Raw genomic sequence first — 6,026 nt, 5'->3', positions numbered from 1 at the left:
CTGGGGGAACTTCAGCAAGATCCACCCAGGTTCTTATTCGTGACTCTCTAAGACATTTGTTTGGTTTCACGTGTAAGGAGAATACCTATCACATGAGTATAGGTATGAGCGATCTTTCTAGATTTTTATGGCTTGCTTCAGGGAGAAAAAGATTCTAGCTTCTATGGCCCACTTCCAGGGAGAAACCAGTGGGATACAGGAAGCTGGGTGAAGGTCAGAGTGATTATTAAGTCCTCATTTCCTTAAGCTCAAAAATACTCAGCATGTCAAGGAACCTCATTTGGGGCATCATATTCTGAGTCATTACAGAATCCTCTCTGAATTCTGTAAGCAACCTCCTCCAGCGTCTTGCTGTTGAGTCCGTCTTCTTCTCCATGAGACCTTACTCTAGCACGTCTGAGATAGTCTGTTCCCAGTGTCTCCTAGTCAGCTTTCTTTTCATCCTTTGGAAGCATGTTTGCATCCTTTAACCTTAAGGAAACTGGCAGTATTGGCCTGTCTCAGCCCAACAGCACCATCTCAGCTCTGCCAAACCAGGTCATCAGCCTTTCTCATTCTCTGGTGTATGAGTCAGATGTCAGTCTCTTCCAGTGATGGATTCCCTGAGCAGCACTATGAGGCCCTCCTCACTTGTTTCTATCTCCTTGCTGAGGTCTCCTCACTGAATCCCTTATTCTGTACTCTCTCCCATCTTCTAATGCCTCATACTGGGAAACAGATTCAACAATTGTTGATAAGTTTGGAGGCATTTATTTTTGCAATCTTGGGTATTAGTCCTACTCATTTCTCAATATTAGCTATGCATCACAACATGACAAATTCCCTTCCATATTCACAAATGCTTTTCTCAGTTTTCGATCAGACTCGCTCTTGAGTCACAGCCCATGGGCCACATTGATGCTAATTTTCTCTGTATAAAAATATTCTTTCATTTCTTGTCAAGACCAATGTAAATTCATCAATTTTTTTTAAAAAAGAGATTCTTAAATCGAGTCTTAAATTTATATAATCTGTATTATTTTTCTAGGATCATAATAAATGCCACAGTAACAGTTTTATTGTCCCAAATAAACATTCATGAAGAGCTCTTGCCAAGTAGTTTTTAGAAATTTAAAGTTCCAAGTAAAGAAATCTCTTTGTTATTTATTTATTAATTGGTACTAGGGATTGAACCCAGGGCACTTAACCTCTGAGCAATATCCTCAGCCCATTTTTATATTTTATTTAGAGACAGGGTCTTGCTGAGTTGCTTAGGGTCACGCTAAGTTGCTAAAGCTGGCTTTGAACTTGTGATCCTCCTGCTTCAGCCTCCTGAGCCTCTGGGATTACAGGCTTACGCCACCATGCCCAGCTAAGAACCTAGTGTCAGAGTGTTTTCAAGACCACTTTTAAGGTCACAGAATGTTTGATAAATTTATGTTCATAGAAATAAAACTTTCTTATTACTGATTCCATTCTTCTTAAATTTTCATAGGACCTGAACACTTACCATGAGGGATCAGGATGCAGTTCAAAGGACTTTGAATTTCAACATAATTACTAATACCAAATGACCATAGTCTTGAGTAATTAAGTGGCTTCTTCTCCCTGAAGAAGTAGACTGGACAAATCTGAACTTGTACCTGAGAATACTTGAGGAATTTATCCCTGAGCATACCTAACGAAACTAACAGAGTGAGATTTAATAACATGTACCACAAGAGGTGGTCATAGCAACAGCAACAAAAATAATGCACTCATGCCTTTAATTGTTTCTTTTACTCAGTGAAAATATATTGAGTACCTACTAAGTATCAAGTCCGGTGATGAATGAGGCAGATGTACTCCCATTCTTATAGACCTTACATTGCCAGGGTGAGGCATAGGGTAAATAAATCAAAGATGAATTTCAAAGAGGGATGAGTCGTAAAACAAATAAAATAAGGTGACATTATAAGATGTGGGGGATGGTAGTGTTATGTTAATTGACTTAAGTAAGAAGACCCGTTAAGGATAAAATATGCCTCTTTTGATGATCATAATCAAAATAATCAACCATAAGGAGATGTGAAGGTGGAGAGTTCCAGAAAGAGGGAATAAGTACAAAAGTCTTAGACTTTTGTTCTTTGAACAAATATGACCTGTTTGAGGAACAAAAAAAGATCAGTATGACTTGAGTATCATTAGCAATGAGGAGAGCATTAAGAGATGCAGTCCTAAAGGGAGGCAGGGATTGGCTTGTACATTATGTGTTTTTCTCGGTATCTCTGTTTGTATATCAGGGAGAAGATCCAAATACAAAATGTGAAGTATAGTTTCTACTGAATGTGCATGGCTTTTGCAACCCGATAAAGCAAAAAATTCTAAGTTAAACCATTTGGATCATCTGGATAAGGAAAAAAGAAATATTCACAGGGGTGCAGGAAGTACCATCAAGGTAAGTTAGAAAAACTTTTCTCTATAACAATGTGTGAAATTACAAATATTATTTTAATAAAATTCTCAATTTTGAAGATCTTTTATATTCCATTTGGGGAAAAGGAGTTTTCTTCGTTATCATTTTTAATTAAAAGCAAGCCTGTGTGTGTGTGTGTGTGTATTAGATAGCATATTTTTATAAAATACCATTTGGTGTTTTATACTCATTGAATAGTTGTGAAAAACAACCATTTATTGTACGTTCAACCCTGGAGTGAGTTACCTTCAGGAACCATAGTTCATTTAACTAGGTAGCACACAGGGTCAACCATAGACTTTGCCTTTCTTAATTCATGGATATCTAAGCAATATCCACCCCAGATATGTAGAGCAGAGACAGGAGAAACTTGGACTGCCATTAGGTAGTCCAGATGATTTGGATTATTTTAGAAATCTATTTAACTATAAGATAGAACACTACTTCCTTTGGAGGAAAACCTAATGTCTACAAACTAAAATTCATAAAACAAATCAATTAGAATATGGTTTTAAATTCTTTGCTTGACTGAAGATTCTTTGTTTTACAAATTTGGCCTCCATAGTAGTATCTCTGGAGAATCATTATTAAATTGCAGGAACTCTTTTCTCTTTTTGGTAGGAACACATTTATTCTAACAATTGTATGCATTCTAGCAGGTTTTAGTATTAGTTTTCTGTTGTTATAGGAATATAATTTCTTTGAACTGGTTTTTTTTTTTCAGTTTGTATGAACAGTTTTCTTGCTTCTTTTTTATAAAAAGTAGGTACCTAGAGAATGTTTTCTACTCAATTACCTATTGGTATTCTTTTAAGAGCACAGGTTTGTATAATCAGCTGTTGATTCATTGTTTTTGTGCAGTAAAAAGGGCATAAACATTAGGGATAAACCACGTGGGTTTTACTTTCTTTATCTACTAGTTTGGCTACAGTGTTTAGGGCAAGTCACTATTTCCTTATCTGTTAAAAAATATATTAAAGTGCTTTGTACAGTACAGATTTTTCCATAAGCATTATATAACTTGTTCTTGTGAAAGCATGTTCCAAATTGTTAAGCAATTTTTTCATGAACTAAATGGTCATTCCTTAATTCTTCTTCTCACCTACTAGGATACTTCTGTTAGTAAAGGATTCTCTTATTTTCTTTTTAAAAATTTATATTTATTTATTTATTATAATTTATTATACCTGACAGAAGAATGCATTTCAATTCATAGAATACATATAGAGCACATTTTTTTCACTTCTCTGGTTGTACACAAAGTAGAGTCACACCATTCATGTCTTTATACATATACTTAGGGTAATGATGTCCATCTCATTCTACCCTCTTTCCTACTCCCATATCCCCTTCTTTCCCCTCCCTCCCCTTTGCCTTATCTACAAGTTCCTCCATTCCTCCCATGCTCTCTCTGATGCCCATTATGGATGAGCATTAATCTCAGAGAAAACATTCGACCTTTGGTTTCTGGGGATTGACTAACTTTACTTAGCATTATATTCTTCAACTCCATCCATTTACCTGCAAATGCCATGATTTTATTCTCTTTTAATGTTGAATGGTATTCCATTGTGTATATATACCACATTTTCTTTATCCATTCATCAACTGAGGGGCATCTAGGTTGGTTCCACAGTTTCGCTATTGTAAATTATGTTGCTATAAACATTGATGTGGCTGTGTCCCTGTAGTATGCTGTTCTTAAGTCCTTTGGGTATAGATCAAGGAGTGGGATAGCTGGGTTAAATGGTGGTTCCAATCCCAGTTTTCCAAGAAACCATACTGCTTTCCATATTGGCTGTACCAACTTGCAGTCCCTCCAGGATTGTATGAGTGCATCTTTTCCCCCACATCCTTGCCAATCCTTACTGTTGTTTGTATTCTTAATAGCTGCCATTCTGACTGGAGTGAGATGAAATATTAGAGTAGTTTTGATTTTCATTTCTAGGGATTTCATTTTTTAGAGATGTTGAACATTTTTTCATATATTTGTTGATTGATTGTATATTATCTTCTGAGTAGCATCTGCTCATTTCCTTGGCCCATTTATTGATTGCGTTATTATTTTCTTGGTGTTAAGTTTTTTGAGTTCCTTATATATCCTTAAGATTAGTGCTCTATCTGATGTGTGTTTAATAAAAATTTGTTCCCATTCTGTAGGCTCTCTCTTCACCTCACTGATTATTATTATTATTATTTTTTTTTTTTGCTGAGAAGAAGCTTTTCAGTTTTAATCCATTCCATTTATTTATTTTTTGTTTTATTTTATTTTTTGCCCTGTAAGAGTATTGTTAAGGAAGTTAGGGCCAAATCTGACATGATGAAGATTTGGGCCTACTTTTTCTTTTAATAGGCACAGGATGTGGTCTAATACCTAGGTCCTTGATCCACTTTGAGTTGAGTTTTGGTGAGAGACAGGGACTTAATTTCATTTTGCTGCATGTGGATTTCCAGTTTTCCCAGCACCATTTGTTGAAAAGGTTATCTTTTCTCCAGACTATGTTTTTGGCACCCTTATCTGGTATGATTTTTCTTATGTTCTAGAGACACAGCTACCAGTATTCTCAATGGTTCAGATAGAAGGCCGTGGTAGAACAGATCTATTCCCATAGACTTTTATCTGACAAAAGCTTGGTCTTTTTTAGTTATACTTATAGAAGGCAGAAAGAAATTTAGGGCCTGAGACAGATATAAAGCTAGATGTTTTGCTTTGTAGGATTAAACAAAAGCTGTCTTTCTTTTAGGTATGAAGATGTCTGGGCAAGGAGTAGGTGGAATGAATCCACTTGTGTTAAGGGGCTAGAGGCTTTATGTGAGCCAAGTGTTCAGGAACCCCAAACCTGCTTCCTAAGATTCAAAGTTCAGGAGACCTATTGGAATAAACCAGTTGGTTCCAACTGAAGGCCATTTCATAGACAAAGGAGAGGTTGCTGATGTTTGTGGGGTGGTCATCAAGTTTTAGTGATTAAATTGGATCCCAGTCATTCCATCCCAATGATTGAGCTTGGTTAATGTTTTAGTCAGCTTTTTTCATCATTGTGACCAAAAGACCTGAAAAGAAAAACATACAGGAGGGAAAATTTATTTGGGACTCACAGTTTCAGAGGTGTAAGCACAAATGATGGAGACGGTAGCAGAGCTCACAGATCAGCAATGCCATTTCTTCAGCTGTGGAGTCAATCAGGCATCGAGGGGTTGGGTAGAAAATGGCCACCTGTTACAGGAGAGGTTTGTATTTTTATAGATTACACTGAGAGGTGACTTAATCACTGGAGACTTTAACAGAACATGTCAGTTTGGGCATTTAGGATAAAGGTTGTAAAAATTTGAAACTTGTTTTTACTGGGAAAGGATGGAGGATCCTAAGTTCAGTGCCCAGCGTTTATCTTTTACTTCCTAGGGTCATTGCATTATCACTGGGACAGGATTAATGATGGCTTCATTGTTACTGGGAAAGAATTTACCAGGAAAGGATCAATGTTTGCCCTCTTCCCAGGGACTGCCATTTTAGGATTGATGTTTGCCTCTTTCCCAGAGATTGTCTTGTAACTGGGAAAGGATTTATTTGGGAAGGATCAGTGTTTTGCATTCT

This window comes from Marmota monax, unplaced genomic scaffold (genome assembly GCF_021218885.2).
Source record: "Marmota monax isolate L192 unplaced genomic scaffold, Marmota_monax_Labrador192_F-V1.1 WCK01_AAM20220418_F8-fsc00056, whole genome shotgun sequence".
NCBI lineage: Eukaryota > Metazoa > Chordata > Mammalia > Rodentia > Sciuridae > Marmota > Marmota monax.
Note: the sequence above shows the minus strand (reverse complement) of the source record.